Genomic DNA, 20,312 nt, shown 5'->3' with positions numbered 1-20,312 from the left:
AATTTAACCAATGATTCAGTTTTATTTTGAGATTTTATATTCCGTTTTCGCTTAATCACATACGCGGAATAAAACAGTGTAATCAAAATGAGAATTTTACGTGATGTTTTACTGCGTTTAAGAACAACTGATTACAGTATGGACGTGGAACGTCCCATAATGGGATGTAATTTGAAAGTTGAAAACATTGTTAACAATGTGCTAATATGACAAAATTCCAATTGAAGGGCTTTTGCAGTCAAAAAGCTAATCAAACTTAATAAATAAAAGCTTTTGAACTAGAAAGTACTCTGGAAAAATCTATGAGAGAATACATTCTTACACGTTCCAAGTGTATTAATTACAATATTCTTTACACAGAATTATGTCCACTTTCTATTCGGCTAAGAATTGTTATTCGGCTCATTTTTAATTCGACCGCCAACAAAAATCACAAAATAGTAAGTGTTATAATTACGGAACAGAAAGGTTCTAAAGGGCGGGGTGTAATTTCTAAGAATTTTTCGACGCGAAATAGATATCAGTGGATAAAATCATTCATCGTTGATTACGATATCAACGTGGAAAGCACCCTTAAGCTCTACAATTAACTATATGTTGCATAAGCTTATATTACGTTATGAAAAATTCTAAATAGTGTCAACAAAATGAAATTTATGGAAAAGCAATTAACGAACTTTCAAAACAAACAAAACTGGAAAATGTTCCTAAAAAACCTTTCATGTTTGATCAGAGCTTGAACATCCATTGTTTTTCTAGTTCTTCTTAATACAAGAGCCACTTTTGACAAAGTCGAAATAGCCAAGAACTCATATGGCACTTGTGATGAGGTCAGAACCTAAAATTAGACTCGGTACTAGAGTTTTCGATTTTGCTGTTCTTTTTTTATTGGCAATTATTACAAAGGTAAACTTGCAAATACAGTGTTCCTGTAGTCTCTTCTTATTCGGTATTGTTGTCCCACCAAGTTTCATCCCGATCTCTCAACTCTAAGCGCTTTCCAAGATTTCTGGTTTGCCCCTTGAACTCCCTCCAATGTCACCGGATCCGGTCGGGATTTAAATTAGAGCACTGAGACACGAAGTCCTTCTAAATATTAAACTTCATCTAAATCCGATAACCTGTCCTTCCACTCCCCCGCCCCAGATGGTCGAATCAAAGAAGCAAATATTTCTAAATTAATCTGGTCCAGTCCCTGCCGAATTTGCCCCAACGATACGCCTGCCGACTTTCAGCGATGGCTATACTAATAACATATCTAGTTACGGATCTTCTTCATGTAAAAATTGGAGTGATCCGGGATTCAAATCTGAGACTTCTCACACCCTAAGCGAGAATCATACCCCGAGACCAGCAAACCACACTTCAGAAGAACAATTATTTGTTTTATCGACATATAACATTATTTTCAACAATCTCGTTCGCTCGCTTCCCTCCCCCCACATGGTCCAATCGGGGATGAGACTATTTCTAATCTGGTCTGGTCCTTGATACTCCTGTCAACTTTCATCGTTATAGCTTATCTAGAAGTGCCCGAACTAGCAAAATTAGGACCGACAGACAAAAAACACCGACAGACAGACAGACAGGCAGATATTGCCGTCGCTATATGTAACTTGGTAAATGCCAAGTGCCATAAAAAGCACTTAAAATCCGAAAGGGGATTCTTTTGTTTTCCAACATGTTATTCTTTTAACACTTTAGAACCCAACTACTTTCCTCTCTTTTTTTCTCTCGCCGATTTCTTTTCATGTCCCTTTTTATTCCAAGTTTTTAATTTCTGAATAGTTAGCTTATGATAAACGTTATGATTTTAGACCATGATGATGATGGTTTAATGGATTTTTGCGCTAGCCTAGTGCTTGATTTTTTTTTTACCAAGCTATAAAACTTTTTGGGACAAAAATGGAACATAAAAAGTATTCCTTTAGAACACTGGGGCCTTGACTCCAACTCAAACTCAAAGTTTCTAGTTCTGACTGCTTGCTTATAATCTTTTCAGCAGTCCAGCCACATGTTTCATAAGTTCTTATTTTTGTAAAAATTTGTCCTTTGAAAGAAAGCAGAAAAAAGTAAACACGCCACCGAAATGGGAAAAATTCCCTAGGTACCAAGAAAACACAAACTGAAAAAGCGTAAGTACAGTTTTTCACAAGAAAAGAGCAAAAATGAAAAATTAGCTAGGGTTTGATTGAAAATAAAATGAATAAAGTATCCCTTTTTCCAAAAGCGCTCTTTCTAGACCCAAAAATGTTCCAGTATAATCCAAGGAAAAGAGTTGTATTCAAAGAACTTTAAAAGTGCCTGATCAATTGTCTTACCTCAACTTATTAAATAAAAAATACAAAATTTATCCGAAAGTAAGGAGCATAATTAAAACTTAAAAAAAACATAAATAATATAATATGTGAGGATAGCTGCCCCCTCCTCAATCCCTTGCTATTCATTCTGAAGCTTTTCAGTAGTTTTCTAGTTCATGTGAAGTTTTTAACAGGTTCTTATTCCAATTAATTGGGTATCATCTTTCAGAACTGTTTGATATAAGTGTTGATTATTTTTACTTATAGCTTTCTCCCTCTATTTTATTTCTTTTTTACTGTTAATTTTATTTTCCCCAAAATTTTGACATTATTCTAGATTAAATTTATCTTATCCCTTCTTTACTGTTAATTTTATTCTCACCAAATTTTGACAATTTCTTGCTAATATTACCTTTCCAGATTCTTTCATTTTATTCCTCGCATCTGAGTTTTAGAATGCTTCAATACTTGTTTCATTTCTAGTTATTAATCTCGTGTGCCACAGAGTCGGAGCACCAAGAGCTAAGAAAACTGCCACTGTTATCTATAATTTTTGTAAATTTTGTAAATTATTCTAGATTAAAATTTATCTTATCCTTTCTTTACTGTTAATTTTATTTACACCAAATTTTGACAATTTCTTGCTAATATTACCTTTCCAGATTCTTTCATTTTATTCCTCACATCTGAGTTTTCCAATGCTTCAATGCTTGTTTCATTTCTAGTTATTAATCTCGTGTGCCACAGAGTGAGAGCGCAGAGAGCTAAGAAAACTGCCACTGTTATCAACGCTTCAAATATGATTGCTGATCGCCGCCAATTTCGTTGTCGTGGTGCTTGATTCTCCATAGCATGCGACTCTACTAACTATAAATATAGTTTATTAACGTGATAAAAATATAGTTTATTATAATTTATTAAAGATGAAAAAGCAAGAACGGCAATGAAAGCTTCAAATTACTGACGAAGAAAAACAATTTTTAGGTCAAACCCTTCATTTTTACGGCCTCTTGTTTGGGCCAACATTTTGAAATAGTATGGGCCAGTATTAGGAAAATACTGATCTGTTGTTTTACGGTACTTTTGAAGTCGTAAGCGTCTCAAATCTTTTTGACATCAAATCTGTCAATATCAAACCTTGAAGTGAATAAGTTGACTGGCCACACTGACTAAATCCAAGGAAAAAGAAAGGCATTTTGGAAATATAATGAATATATATATATATATATATATATATATATATATATATATATGTATACATATATATATATATATATATATATATATATATATATATATATATATATATATATATATATATATATCTATATATATAAAAATGAGTTGTCTGTCTGTGGATCTGTGGATCAGGTGACGTCATGTTTCTGTGTCGGCTGACGTCATGAAATTAGTTGTCGTCATTTTTGCTTTGACGGTGACGTCATTCAAGTTATATAAGACATATGTTCACGTAGAAATCTATTAATGTTTAAGTTCACAATGACTGATGAAGATGCTCAAAGAGTCTATGCCAAAAAACTTGCTGCTGATAGTTCCTCGGCACGCTTTCTTTTCTGACTTTCTCTATCAGCAGCAAGTTTTTTGGCATAGACTCTTTGAGCATCTTCATCAGTCATTGTAAACTTAAACATTAATAGATTTCTACGTGAACATATGTCTTATATAACTTGAATGACGTCACCGTCAAAGCAAAAATGACGGCAACTAATTTCATGACTTAATTTCAGAACTTAATTTCTGTGTTGACTGACGTCATGAAATTAGTTGTCGTCATTTTTGTTATGACGATGCTTAGTATATTGTAAAACACATTAATTTGGTTAATAATATACCATTTAAAACACCAAAATGAACATGCTGGAGTAGTCACTCGGTGAGAGAGGGTGTCAGAACGGAGAATGAAGGTCCCAGGTTCAAATCCTGGCTAGGCTAAAAAAAGGTAAAAATCTAAAAACTAAAAAAAAAAAACTGAAAAAACTAAAAAAGGCAAAAACTACAAAAAAACTAAAAACTAATAAAAAAAAAATTAAGAATAAAAATAAAAAAAAATAAAAAAGATAAAAACTAAAAAAAAGTAAAAAGAAAAAACGAAAAAAAACTAAAAAAGCTAAAAAAAAGGTAAAAACCAATAAAAAACTGAAAAGAAAAAAAGGAATAAAACGAAAAAAATTTTCATCTAAAAAACTAAAAAAAACTAAAAAAGGTAAAAACTAAAAGAACTAAAAAGAAAAAAAAACTAAAAAAAGGAAAAAAACTGAAAAATAAAGGAGAAAAAGAAAACTAAAAAAATATAAATAAAAATAAAAAAACTAAAAAGATAAAAACTTCAAAAAAAACTAAAAAGAAAAAAGAAAAAAACTAAAAAACCTAAAAAAAAGGTCAAAACCAATAAAAAAAAACTAAAAGGAAAAAAAGGGAAAAAATTAAAAATTTATTTCATCATATACCAATTCAAAAACGAATGTATACCGGGATGACGACCGGGACACAGGGAATATAAATGACACAACTACAACGGGGACGCCGGGGGGCACAGGGGGATATAAATGACGACCGGGACACCGGGACACAAGGAATATAAATGACGCCCGGGACACTCAAAGAGAAATCAGAGACTGGGACACCGGGACACAAATGACGACCGGGACACAGGGAATATAAATGACGACCGGGACACAGGGACATAACTACAAAGGGGGCGCCGGGGTGCACAGGGGGATATATAAATGACGATGGCGACTCAGGGAATGGTCGATTAGCAATCACCATCAACAAAGCTCAAGGGCAATCATTAGAATCATGAGGTATAGATCTGAATACGGATTGTTTTCCCATTGACCATTATATGTTGCATGTTCAAGAGTCGGTAAACCTGACAATCTATTTATATGCACAGACAATGGGACAGCAAAGAATGTTGTATATTCGCAAGTTTTACGTAGTTAAAAACATATATATATATATATATATATATATATATATATATATATATATATATATATATATATATATATATATCTATATTCACAGGTGGGACATAGGGACACAACTACAATGGCGCGTAACTAACATGGCGCGTAACGACTTACGCGCGCGGGGGGGCTTGGGGGGCGCGAAGCGCCCCCACCAACTAGGTGTTGGGGTGGCGCGAAGCGCCACCCCAACAGCTAATATATATATAAATAAGTTGTCTGTGTATGTGTGGGTCTGTCTGTCGGGTGACGTCATGTTTGTGTCGACTGACGTCATGTTTTCAACTGACGAAATTACACACCGGGACATCGGGACACAAATGACGACCGGGACACCGGCACATAGGGAATATAAATGACGACACTCAAAGAGAAAGCGACCGGGACAAAAGGAATGTTCGATTAGCAATCACCATCAACAAAGCACCGGGACACAAATGACGACCTGGACACAGGGAGTATAAATGACGACCAGGACATAAGTAAAAAAAACTAAAAAAAAACTAAAAAAAGGTAAAAACTACAAAAAAACTAAAAAGAAAAAAAACTAAAAATCAATAAAAAAAACTAAAAAAGCTAAAAAACTAAAAAAAAAACTAAAAAAGAAAAAAAAATAAAAAAGGAAAAAAAATGAAAAATAAAGGAGAAAAAAAACTAAAAATACGAATGTATATACAGACCGGGACACCGGGATACAAATGACGACCGGGACACAGGGAATATAAATGACGACCGGGACACAGGGACACAACTACAACGGGGACGCCGGGGGCACAAGGGGATATAAATGACGACCGGGACACCGGGACACAAGGAATATAAATGACGCCCGGGACACTCAAAGAGAAATCACAGACTGGGACACCGGGACACAAATGACGACCGGGACACAGGGAAAATTAATGACGACCGGGACACAGGGACACAACTACAAAGGAGACGCTGGGGGGCACAGGGGGATATATAAATGACGACGGCGACACAGGGAATGGTCGATTAGCAATCACCATCAACAAAGCTCAAGGGCAATCATTAGAATCATGAGGTATAGATCTGAATACGGATTGTTTTCCCATGGACCATTATATGTTGCATGTTCAAGAGTCGGTAAACCTGACAATCTATTTATATGCACTGACAAAGGGGCAGCAAAGAATGTTGTATATTCGCAAGTTTTAGGTAGTTAAAAACAATTACATATATATATATATATATATATATATATATATATATATATATATATATATATATATATATATATATATATATATATATATATATATATATATATATATATATTCACAGGTGGGACATAGGGACACAACTACAATGGCGCGTAACTAATATGGCGCGTAACGACTTATGCACGCGGGGGGGCTTGGGGGGGGCGCGAAGCGCCCCCACCACTAGGTGGGTAAAACCTTTATTTTTACGGCTTCTTGTTTGGGCCAATATTTTGAAATAGTATGGGCTAATGTTAGGAAAATACTGATCGATAGTCTTACGGTACTTTTGAAGTTGTAAGCGTCTTAAATCATTGTGACATCAAATCTGTCACTATCAAACCTTGAAGTGAATAAGTTGACGGGCCACACTGACTAAATCCAAGGAAAAAGAAAGGTATTTTGGAAATATACCGAATATATATATATATATATATATATATATATATATATATATATATATATATATATATATATATATATATATATATATATATATATATATATGAATGAATGAAACTTTATTAGCCAAAGAAACTCACAATGGTGCCGAATGGGGCATAAAAGGGGACATAAAAGAAGGAAACAATAAAACAACTTCAATAGGAAAAGCTTTTATAAAAAGGAACTAAATAAACTACTTTAAGTATTGAAATTTTGTTCAAAGCGTAACCTACGCTCCACGACAACAGCAAACGGATCGACAACTCCATATACAGAAACCCCACGCCAAGTTTTGGCCCACAGAGGTATACCCAGTAGGAACTTAGCGTAACAAAAAAATATTGGCCGACAAGCTGCATTATCTGACGTACTAAAGTCATTCCAAACAGGTGACAAAGCTAACAAATGGGGCACAGAAATGCGTCATAAATTTTAGAAAGCATTCTTCTTTTATAGCGTGCTCTGAAAGGAACAAACAGGCCGTATGCCTTGCGAAGCTTTGCACCTAGAAATTCTAATGAAAGTGCTCGAGTATGCTTTAAGTCACGTCTAATGGGTTAATCCAAGGTAATTTATGCTTGGCGACAGCTTAACAGGATGACCATCAAGACAAACAACTTCGGGGATGGCCGATTGCGTGACATACCAATTGACACAACTTCATTCTTTCCAGCATTAAACTCAAAGCCCTATTTTCCTAAATTCGGACAAAAATCTCAAAATTTTCTTCAATACCAAAAATGATCCGACTGGACTTCAGGACGTCGTTACCATAATTTAAATATGACAAATCAAGGCCTCGAAAAATAAACGATGTCTTAACTTTCTTCTGGGCCTCTCGTACACTGTTACTATAAAATCGAGGTGATGATACCCTGTCCTGCGTAATGCCTTTCCAAACGCAAATTTTAGCTTTTAAAACAACAAAATCTTTTTGAGCAGGCAATTTGACAAAAACATGAAGTTTACTAAACACATGTTTGAAAAAACGTAGGATTGAGCTAAAAAAGACCACGGTGCCCGACACTAAGCAGTAACTGAGGATATATCCCCGAATCAAACGCCTGTGATACATCGTGACGAGCCATAATAACAATATCCTAACTTTCTTCCTCTCTTTTATTTTACCAGTGATTTCTCTGTCTATTACAACATTAGTTTTACATAGATTGCAGTATAGGCACCTAGACAAGATATGATGAAGGATAATGTTGAAGGGGTACACCTGTCTTCTTTTTACCTTTCGTTGAATGTTAATACTAGGTGGATGGTGATAAGATTGATCAAGTGGTATCGTGTTACGAGCAGCATAACACAAGCATGAAGTTGGCGATGGTGATGTTACTCTCACATATCCACCTCTATAACACTTGAATTTTCTCAGAACTCCTAAGAAATTTAACTCCTTAGTGTCATGACTTAGCATGAATACATATCCACTAGTGTTATCATTTGCACTATTTTCAAAATTCAAAAGTTTTCTCTTTGCGGGACTTGTACGTAAAACTTTAGCCTGGAGAGGGCCATGCGAATAGGAGTGAGACAAAATTTTATAAAATAGGTAATAATACAACAAATAGTAGATGTTAATGAGAAAATTACAAAATTTCATCACTTGGGGACGGAAGGGGGTTATAGGCTTGAACTTGTCCTTCGTGTGCACATGTATAACCATTAAGGAGTCAATCACTTTTCATTGACAAATCTACGATGAAGAGAGCAAGTACTTATTATCAAAGTTCTGAATTGGCTTATGAAATAAGCTAGACCTCTTGTTTATGTTTGCTTCATGTTTATGTTTACTTTACCTAATATACTCAATGTCTACTAGCCATGTTTTAAACTAGGGTTTCCAAGCAAGCGTATTTCACTGTTTGGGCATTTTGCCCTAATCCTACTCGTTTTTGCGTACACTTCTGTGACTGCTGAGTTAACTTTTTCAGCTGTAATATTAGCCAAAATCAACACAAGAGATTTTCTCTAATTCCCCACTAAGAACGGACTTCTCAGTGCCAAGTGGATTATCGTAAAGAAAAGGACCGCACCCCCCTTTCGGTACCAATTCCGCATAGGAAGTGGAAAAGTGGTGGACGGGGATTTGAAAAAAGGTTGGTTAGATGAAGAGACTGGAGAAACAAAAAACCTCTAGCACACAATTTTCTCTTGCTCATTTAGTTGATAAACCCCTTATAGTTAATACCGAAGAATAGTTGCACTTATCTCCAATGGTCCATTATCTCCAATGGTCCATTTTCCCCAAATTTCACGGTGTTTTTCTAAGTTTCCCAAAAAGCATTTTATGCCCTTTGAAATCTCCCCATAATTGACGCTAAAGGAAATTAGCTAATTGTATTTCGTATTGGCGTTTATATATTTACGAACGTTAATTGTTGGGTATATTTTGAAGAACACAATTTAATTTATAGGGAATTTGGGGAAACCCCAATAAGTCAGGGGAGTGGTAGTGCTGCCTGGATCAATACGCACACGGGGGATGATTTTGACAAATTCCCCCTCCTCTTTAAATATGGATCATATAAAAAAAAATTGTTATACATGGCTACTTAAATACTATCAAGGATCCTAAAAAAGACACGTAACTCTTCACAGTTCAGCTTAATGCATTGGAGATACTGCCTTTTGAAAACAGCAGTTTTGCATCTTGCAAATAGAAGATAAAATAAAGAAAGGAAAAACGTTTGAGGGATAAAATATTTCAATTTTGCAGATAATTATGCTTTATATTTCAAATATTTTGTCTAAGTCCTAGAGATTATTGTATTTTTTCTAAAATATTAATAAGAAATTAAACTCGTCGTATGGTAATATAGAAATAGAATACAAACTCAGCAAAGAAGAAGAAGAAGAAAATTTTACAGAAAGTTCCGTCGAAAGGCTCATAAAAAGAAGTTAGGAAGTAGACTTATATTTTAGAAATAAGATATATTCTAGGAATAAACGAGATCAAATAATAGTACGTTTATTGAAAATACATTTAATAGATTTCAGTAATAAATAAGTTTTGGTACCACCAGTGGTCTTTCTTTAAAAAAAAAAAACAATTCTGAAATACCATACTTCATCCCATAGCCGTATCAAGAAGGGGGGTACCCGGTTTAACGTGTTTTTTATTGGTGTTATCTTTTTCATTTTTCTAAGCTTTTAATGCCATGTTTTGAAGAATGTCAATTTACCAGTGAAGAGTGACGCTAATGTATTGGCGGATAAATTAATTTTCTTTTTTGTTTAAAATTTCGGTTCCGCTTCACCACCTTGCATATAATTTTTATTTGTTTCCCTTCTTCTATATCTCTGCATCTAGGGAGCTTAAAATTGCAAATCTGGATTTCAGTTCTATTCAAAGAAGTCAAAGCTACAACAACATGCATTTCGAGATCTACTATTAAGCTTTGGTAAAGTGTTGTTTTTAGCACAAAAGGAGTTATTTAAGAAATATTTGCTTAAAAAGTATGAGGGACTATGGTTGCTTTACCGCTGCTTGAATAACTAAATAAAAAGACCAATTTTTAAAAATAATGATTTTTAAAAGAATAAACAAAGACTAACTATAGGTTGCAAAAGCTAATTAGTTTCTGTGACCTATAGCTAATTAACTTTTGTGACCTATAGTCTCAGTTGCTATAATTGTGAATGTTGATATTGGTTGTATTTTGCTTAGTTTTGGGATTTTTTTTTTTTTTAGATTTTTTTTAGTTGTTTCTTGTTTTCTCAGTGTTGAAAGCCCTCGTTTCATACCGGTAAAATTTCTGGGTTGTTGTAGTTTTTATCTTTTCTTTCTACTGGCCACGTTCCCGTTTGTTAGTTCATCGTTGAAATTTCTCTCTTTGTTTTTTTTTTTTTTTTTTTTCAAATCTTATCATAAGACTAACCAATTGGGATAGTTATTAAACAAACAAAAAAAAAAAACAAAACAAATGAGATCAGAGGCCATAGCATCTCAGTACTAATAGAAAGTTGATTTTTACATAGTTGCACCATTTTCACATTTGAGCTTCAAACTTTTCTAGGGGGAGGCTGGCAACGTACTGAAACTAACCCTCTCTAGACGTCTAGTTACATCGGTAGTTTTTGTTTTATACGTTCATTCTGTTATAAGTTTTAGTTTTTGTACTTTTCTTTTTCCATATTTTCTAATACTTCATAAAAAACCTTTGAAAAAAATGATTAAGAAACACATGCAGTAGTGTTTTTTAATTTATGGGCAATCGTACAACTCTCCACCACTCATAGCCCATGTCTTCTGAAAAGTGCTTTAAATTTGAATATTTTGCATAGAAGATAAGTTATGGAGCAGCATTAATAAGGGGCTCAGCAACGGAGGAGGAGGCAGTATAGTTGCCCTATATAAGGATTTGCTAGTGTTTTTTTTTTACCATTTTAGGCTTCAACATAATTTTAGGTGTCATTTGAATTTGGAATTACTCTTGTTTGTTATATGGAAAAGAAATATTTTAGTTTTAGGAATGGCCTAAATTTACTTTTTTTTTCTGTCTTAGTAGACCTCTTTCTCTTTCAGACTGGTGTTATCTTTCCAATAGAATATAAAAAATGTAGAAAGTGCTACAGGCCCAAGCCCCCGCGTAGACATCATTGTTCAGTTTGTAATAGATGTGTTCTTCGAATGGATCATCACTGTCGTGAGTTATATAATTTCCTTCTGTAGAATCTGAGTTACATTATAACAGTGACACTTTTGTCAGTTTTTACCAATTTGTCAATTTTGTCTTTTCAATTAAAATACCAAAAAACAAATATTGTTCGAAATACGAGGGGGGGGGGGCAAAAAGATAAATTCTCTTCTCTTGCTATTACAGCCCATGGACTTAATAAAAAAGCATAGGTTTTTGAATGTTTAAACTTAGTACTTTCATCTATTCCAGCAGGCAATTGTTCCAATAGAAGTATCGTAGTTTCCAATTTAGAATCTATTCAAAATACACTGTTTCAAATTATGAAATCACAGGTTATTGATGCTTATACAATACAGATTTCTCAGTTTAATATTTTTGCAAACCGCAAAAGCCATCTTATCATATGATTTTGATTCTTAAAGGTTGACGATATCCAATGATATAGAGGGGGCGGAGCATTTTCCAAGCGCGGGCAGAACGTTATTCAATCCATTCCGATGACATTGCACGAGCGGGCTAGTTTTGTTTGATTGCAAGTGTAATTGAGCAACACTTCGGCCCATGTAGTTTTCTAGGAGTCAGACATTTGGTGAAACCATATAGATAATCTTTAACGTAATACTTGACTTACTTGACTTAAGTTTCCTGCCGGGCACTGCTCGGCGTAGAGAGTGACGTCTGCCTCCTCCACCCACTTCGGTCCATGGCGAGTATTTGCTCTTCGCCCTGTCTGATGTTTGCCATCGCTAAGAACTCGGACAGGCTGTCGGACCAACTTTTCTTCGGTCGGCCTCGAGGTCGCTTCCAACCAACTTTGATAGGGTCGAAGTCATAGATCATCTTTGCGGGTAGATGTGGTGGTATTCGAAGCAGATGCCCGAACCATCGTAAGGATCGCTCGGCTGCTTGAGACAAAAACCAAGACTGCTTTGTGAGCTGCAGAAGCTTTTCATTGCTGACGAAATCAGACCATCGTAGGCCCTCAATCCTCCTCAGGCTCTTTGCATGAAATACGTCTATTTTCTTTAGGGTTGCAGCTGATGCTTGCCATGTCTCAGCTCCGTAAAGCATCACAGAACCGACTAGAGCGTTGAAGATCCGCAGTTTCGTTGTGTACAACTGATATTGTTGTACTTAATCCAAATATATAGTTTTCTTTGGTGTTTTATCTTTGGGCTGTCATCTACATTATCGATTAAATGTAATGTTTGATGATGACAGCTTAGGTTAGAATAGATTAGGTTTGGTGAGGCCAGGTTGGACAATGTCAGCTCAGACTAGGTTTTTAACCCATTTCTGATATTTAGAACCAAATTTAACATGAACTAATCTAACTTGACCTAGCCTAAACTAACATAATTCAACCCAACCTAATTTTGACGTTTTCATCATAGCTTGTATCAGACTTAAAAGGCTTACTCGCAAAAATAATTGAATTCAAGTAGAAAAAAAGTAATTTCAAATATTCACCGGTGAATGTCGAGATTAACCAAATTTCTGACACTAACGGTAACATATATAATATATATATATATATATATATATATATATATATATATATATATATATATATATATATATATATATATATATATATATATATTGAAAAGAGAAATCACCAATGCAACAGCACAAACACAAAAAAAAGATATCTACCTCCCAATGCGTCTCAGTTGTTTCAACCCATGTACCTGTAAATTGGATCAATTCCCGGATGTATTCTGAATGATGGTCAAGTACCAAAAAAGCAAATAATCCAAAAAAAAACATGGACATTTTTAAACCATCATTTTGATTAGGGCCATCCCATATTATCAAAATAAATTTGACAATTTTCTGACAGTACGAAATTAGAAATAACCGTGATTTCGTCAGCTTCCGCTATAGTATTCAAGTCATACTTAAGTATTCAAGCTATTGTAGGTACACCGAGGGCGGTGAATAGAATTTCAAGCTCATACTAACCAGGAGTCATTAAAATTACGCAGCTTCCATTGTATTGATCAATGGTATGTAGTTAGAAACCCCTCTTTTAGACTTCTTTTTTGATCGGAAAAACCTATATCATCTTGTTTTTTCGTATCTTAGCCCAAAGGATAAAATTATATTGTAATACAAATTCTATATAGTTTTGGCAACTATAAAATGTTTCGTTACATTGAATACGTCTACATTCAAATATTTAAATTTGAAAAGAAATTTATGCAATCTTATTTAGAGACATGTATATAAATAATGGCTAACATTTTAATAAATGTAGCTCAGCGCAGTGGCAGTATCATAACCAATGAGATCTATCCGAGGTGTGATTATTGCTAGTTGAAAACTTTACTCAATACCTCCTTGCAGGACTGCTAAATTGTTTTGATGAAGTGTGTCACATTTTTCTCTAAAGTGTGATTTGTGTGTCACCTCAGACTCCATAATGTGTCATATTAGTTTGATATAAGTGGTATTAAATTTAATTGGCAAATCTTTATTTAGAGTTTTGAATATGTAATCTCTACCAAATCAGTCCAAAAAGCGGTAAACTTATACTATTATCTCGGGATCATAACGTTTTTGTGAAGTCATGAAATAAATAGAAACATTCGATAAAATAAATGTTAAACACTATGAATTTGTGTCTGGGCGGCCAACGAGACAGGTTTACATTTATAAAAGTTTTAGGGACAATCAATTCCGACAGCAAATTGAAAGTTGACTTTTCGTATGACGTCGTAATCGGCTTTATAGGCTAAGCTTTTTATTAACTCAATATGTAAGCCATTCAACCAGCTTCAATCTAGTATTTTTGTCATATTTTTTGGTGCCTTTTTAGGCCAGATGGATTATTCTGAAGGAAAGACATCTCTGGAAATTTATAATCCTGTCCGAGGTTGGATACCCCTCCTGTACTCCTAAAAATGGGAGTTACTGCTTATGCATACACCTCTGGTAAACTGCATGCTGTTTAATTTTTACTATTAAGTACGTACCAGTTGGCTACATCAAATACTCAATCAAGAAGCCAATTAAGTTCAGATATTTAGCGTGCATTTTGATTTCTTCGTGTGGTTTAAATCTTAAATATGGTGATGGATCTGTCCTGTATTCCGCACTGTTTGTGTACTACTGCCACCGTTTTGTGGCGCTATTCCCTTCCAATAATTTATAGCTTTTCTGGAGGTAGAAAATGGAAATTTTACTTTTCTTTTATTACCATTTAAAAATCAAGACTAGGATGACAAAAATATGTCATTTTTTCTGTGAAATACCGTTGGCTAAGGCAATTTTTGAAGACCCTATTTTGGTCCCAAGGGTCGCCCATCCCATTGAATATGATTCGATGGACAAGTATTATTTATAAATCGTAGAATTCTATTATTATCAGTCGGTGGCTTTTTCTCTCGAATCTTAAGCAGGGCTGCCAAATTTTTTTAAGGAGTGTGTCATATTTTTCCGAAAATGTGCTTTTTGTGTCATCTTAGATTCCATAATGTGTCATATATTTCTGCTACAAGTGGTATCATATTTATTTACCAAATCTTTATTTATTGTTTTGGATACATAATCTTTTCCAAATCAGTTCAAAAGGGAGTAAACTTGACCTTATCTTGGGAATCAGAGGATTGCAGCCGTCCAACATCAGGCTGTTTGAGCCTTCCCGCGGGCAAGCATATCCTTTGATTTGAGGTTCAATGCCCTATTTATTTGCTACAGATATTTCCATTGCAAGTTCTTTTGACAAGGTTAGCAAAATGTTTCAGACTTTATATATCCCTTTATATTTTAAGGGAGCTGAAAGGGTTGGAGACTAGGCTATTTAGCTGTGGGTGGGGTAGCGTGGACCCAAAATCTCAAGCTAGCTGAAAACTAAACCGAAGCTAGGTTTTGTAAATCCCAGAATCTTTTAGCAAAGACATAACTTTTTTGGTAATTAAAATAACAGCTCTAGATGGGAAAAGAGACATTTTGAAGAATTTTGTTAACTTTTTCAAATAAACTTTTAACAGACTTGTAATGGAAGAGAACATACAAACTTTGGAAATTGCCAATCTTGGGACAGTTTTCATCAAATGCTAAACTCCCAAGTTGGTGGAGAACAAAAGGTAGTCATGGTGCCCCGAAAAATACATTTTTCCCCATATTCCTAAATTTTTGTGATTTGACGCCACTGGCTATTAGTACAGCATAAATGAAAGACTGGGCTTTTAGGGATTTGAGAGGTTGTAATGTGGCAAACTTTTGCCACAAAACATCTGTCTTTGTGGTGGAATTTCACGACATAAAATATGTGGGTTTTTTTTTTAGTTTTACTATTTTGTATAAAAAGACATTGTTTTTTTTGTCACTGTCCTCTTCCTTTTAAGTTAATTCCTTTCAAATACAGGGAAAAAACAATTGAATCGCAACGGGAATAAATAACATCGGAATTTGTATTTAACGTTATTCGATGCCTTCTAATTCACTTAGCGAGCCCCAGTGTCGGCTTACCGTCTCAGAGACAAAGGACCCATTAGCGAATTTTCCCAGCACCACAGAGAACTCCTGAAGCTGCCAAACTGCTCTAATGGTATTTCCTAAATATTTTGATAAAAATTTATAGGGGCTCTTAAATGTGTCAAAGGTTACGAGAGGCTAGTTTAAAGAAAGGGACATACAAATTTTTCCTAATTGTCAAGTAAAGTGATGTCCGTCAATGTACCTACGGTTCAAATGAAACAACCACTAGTGCAATTAGTAAAAAAAATGGGATATTACCACAGGGAACTCCCCAAGTTGTCAAATTGCCCAAACAATATTTGCTTTTAGTCAATTTTTGACGATTTCCTAGAAGATATGGTGTAATATTTTTAGGAACTGCCATTTCTTGTACTTAATAGACAATATTTTGCTCTGTATCTTCAGCGTCAAAAGGGAGAACTTAAGTGAGTTTTCTAATTTCTTAGGTTGATGCCAGATTTTCGTTTTTTGCTTTTTGGATCTCTTTTACAAGCTCTAGAAATTATGGCAAGACTGCCCGATCAATTCTAAAAGTTTGGCCACACACAGTAAAAAAATTTATAATGTACCAGATAGGACGATTGTTCCTGGTACCACGTCGCCTGAAGCATTGTAATTAGTGGAAGCATTTGGCACTAGTCTTTTAGGAGGAGAGGCCTTGAGGGGTGGGAAGACCATTCTTATTTTTCGTTAGTTTACGTTATTTTAACGACATTTTTTTTATGTTATTTACTAGCATCATCGACTTCAGATTTTAAACTAAAAATCACTTAAGACAATTAAAGATAATATTTTTATTTTCCTTTGTAGATATTAGTTTTTTGGAATAGCAATCCTGCTGTTTTTCGTAGTATCTGTAACCATTTTACTAACTTACTTTTTACTAACTAACTAACTGACTTCATATTTTTATTTTTATTTTCCTTTGTAGATATTAGTTTCTGGAATAGCAATCCTGCTGTTTTTCGTAGTATCTGTAACCATTTTACTAACTTACTTTTTACTAACTAACTAACTTACTTCATATTTTTATTTTTATTTTCCTTTGTAAATATTAGTTTCTGGAATAGCAATCCTGCTGTTTTTCGTAGTATCTGTAACCATTTTACTAACTTACTTTTTACTAACTAACTAACTTACTTCATATTTTTATTTTTATTTTCCTTTGTAGATATTAGTTTCTGGAATAGCAATCCTGCTGTTTTTCGTAGTATCTGTAACCATTTTACCAACTTACTTTTTACTAACTAACTAACTTACTTCATATTTTTATTGTGTTGCGAGAGCAACACTTTGGTTTTGTCGTGTTTTTTTTTTTGTTCCTAGCACCCCGATTTCAGCTTATTCCTAGAAAGTGGTAAGGGTCTAACCTCTGCGGTTTTTACGGAAAGTGTGGACCTTAGGCCGGATTGATGAATATGACTTTACATTTTGGAAAGCTTCGTAGAACTCTTGCCTGGGGCCTAAAAGGATGGTTTTTGCTTGTCCTTGAGCCAGAGCCTATAGTGTGTGAAGTGAAGAGGAGTTGTATAGCCTATGTCAGAGAGGACTATCTGAAGTTATGCAGCCAAGCTTTCGTTTCATCAAACCATGTTTCTGCTTTCGAGTGGAAAGCTCCGTTCTAGCAGGCAAGCAGGCAGGCACCAGTTTCAAATTGAAGATGGACTAAAATCTATAAGTGTTAAATATATGCGACAGTTACCCTGCCCCACAGCCAATATATCTTCTTTGAGTGATAAATAGAAAAATTTAGAGAAGCAAAAAAGCGGCATTTTCCCACGGGTCCGAAAGGGCTGCCATCTATTGTTTCTACTCATTTCTGTTCGTGATTTCAGCTGAGTTTATCATTCGGTTTTTCGCACTTGGGATTGCGGTAGAGAAATGGTATCAGATGTGCCTCTTAAACTTTAAAAGTTCTCTCATTGCTAAAGAAATTAGAGTTTATCCTTTGCTCCTTTCTAAGTGATGACGTTAGAAAGTTGGCCTACGGCAAAAAAGTCAACTTTTGAACTAAGACAGATAGATTTTTCTTTTCGACGGCAGTCGATAGCTTTTGATGAGCTGATCAAAGTATATGCCATCCATTTTTTTGTACAAAAATTCCTTCATGAGATATACCAGTTTGAAAGTTTAAAGGGGTTGACAACTTCAGTAGTAAGGTACACACTTAAACCAAAAATAGGCCGATACCAATTGTGAGACATATAGGGGAGTTGTAATCAACAGTCGGCTGTTAGCTCATAATCATCCTCGGCAATGAGGGGTTCGCAACTCTTACTAGTTGGTGTACCTATTTTTTGTTTTCGTTGTATTTGATGGTAAGACCAATTTGGTTCCAGTGGTAAGACATGTAGGGGACTTGTAAGTAATAATCTGCTGTAAGGCTACAATCATCTTTAGCAATGAGGAGTTTGCAACTTTTGCGAGTTGGTGTACCTAGTATGTATTTTAGCATCCTTACAGATTAACAACTTCAGCGTTTAGTCGCAGCGAGGAAACAAAACCAAAGTGTTGCTCTCGCAACACTTTAATCGGCGAAGCCGAGCAAAGGTTGCCGCAACACCTCACGTTGCCCATGCAACGTAAATCTAGTTTTTATTTTCCTTTGTAGATATTAGTTTTTGGAATAGCAATCCTGCTGTTTTTCGTAGTATCTGTAACCATTTTACTAACTTACTTTATACTAACTAACTAACTTACTTCATATTTTTATTTTTATTTTCCTTTGTAGATATTAGTTTTTGGAATAGCAATCCTGCTGTTTTTCGTAGTGTCTGTAACCGTTTTACTAACTTACTTTTTACTAACTAACTAACTTACTTCATATTTTTATTTTTATTTTCCTTTGTAGATATTAGTTTCTGGAATAGCAATCCTGCTGTTTTTCGTAGCATCTGTAACCATTTTACTAACTTAATTTTTACTAACTAACTAACTTACTTCATATTTTTATTTTTATTTTCCTTTGTAGATATTAGTTTCTGGAATAGCAATCCTGCTGTTTTTCGTAGTATCTGTAACCATTTTACTAACTTACTTTTTACTAACTAACTAACTTACTTTATATTTTTATTTTTATTTTCCTTTGTAGATATTAGTTTCTGGAATAGCAATCCTGCTGTTTTTCGTAGTATCCATAGCACATATTATTGGAATACCCTTCTGGTGGGATAGAAGTCCATTAGCTACTATTATTCTTATCAGTATAGGATATTGGCTGCTAATTAATGTGCTGTTTCACTATACAATGGCAGTTAGGACTGATCCTGGCCATCCAGACAATGTAAGTACTAATTTTCACCAACAGTGCGTTCGAGCTTCTACAAAAAGTTAGTAATATTTAATTTTAATAACATTTAATAACAAAAACAATTAATTTTTTCGTTCCAGGCAAGAGAGAATTAACCTCTGGAACGATCAGAAATTATCTTAGTATTAAATTTTTGTGAACACGGTTAACTTGTATGTTTAACATATTAAATTCTGCATGATTGTCATCAAATTAGGAAAAATGGAAGCAAATGACCAAATTTACGAAAGTTAATGAGTATCAAGGCATTCAAACTTATAGTTTTCATATTTTACTTGTTACTCGTTGAAGTTACTCATATTTTAGAAGCCATTGTAATGCATGTTAAGGTATTTGTTAATAAATCGTTCCAGGATGTTAGCTTGCTCGAATCAAGTTTAAATTAAATACAAACTTTAAAAAAAGTTAAAATTTCTAACCGGAACGTGTCCCAAATGTTGCGCTAGAATTATACTTTTGAGCAATTTAACAGTTCCGAAAACCAACATTTAAGACTTTCAAAATACGATTGAAGTACCGAGGACAGTGAAAATACCATTTGATTCTTTGAATTGGTTAAGTTCTTTGAGTTAGTGACATATGGCAGTAGAACGCTACCATAGATTTGATAAATGACTAGAAAAATTGGAGTTCAATGTCTAATATAAAAGACCCCATTCTGCAGATATGTAGTTTTTGCCAAAATAAAGTAAAAAAAAAGTAAAAAAAACTGTCCAAAAAGTCAATAAAAAACAAGCGACTGGTCGAGTTCCTCGACGTAAAACATTTATGTCAATTTATTTAGTTTTATTGTCTTAAATAAAAAGCCATTTTTTGACACAATATTTTTCTTTATAAATTCATTCCATTCAAACGTTGGAAAAAAAAACAAAAAACAATTGAATAACAACGGAACTTCTTATTTT

The 20,312-nt window shown here is 34.3% G+C and overlaps 1 long non-coding RNA gene and 1 other non-coding gene across 2 annotated transcripts; one reads left to right on the top strand and one right to left on the bottom strand.

Moving 5' to 3' along the window:
- Positions 1 to 593: 593 nt before the first annotated feature.
- LOC136024814 (uncharacterized) lies at positions 594 to 3,054 on the bottom strand. The gene is made up of 2 exons (XR_010616931.1): positions 2,955 to 3,054; positions 594 to 838 (listed from the first exon to the last, which is right to left on the bottom strand). It is a non-coding gene; the product is annotated as an uncharacterized LOC136024814 (long non-coding RNA).
- A 10,816-nt stretch (positions 3,055 to 13,870) lies between these two features.
- LOC136025578 (U4 spliceosomal RNA) lies at positions 13,871 to 14,007 on the top strand. Its single transcript, XR_010617118.1, has one exon. It is a non-coding gene; the product is annotated as a U4 spliceosomal RNA (small nuclear RNA).
- Positions 14,008 to 20,312: the final 6,305 nt, after the last annotated feature.

This window comes from Artemia franciscana, chromosome 3 (assembly GCF_032884065.1).
Source record: "Artemia franciscana chromosome 3, ASM3288406v1, whole genome shotgun sequence".
Classification (NCBI taxonomy): domain Eukaryota; kingdom Metazoa; phylum Arthropoda; class Branchiopoda; order Anostraca; family Artemiidae; genus Artemia; species Artemia franciscana.
The sequence above is the reverse complement of the archived record's forward strand: the minus strand, read 5'-3'. Positions and strand labels throughout refer to the sequence as shown.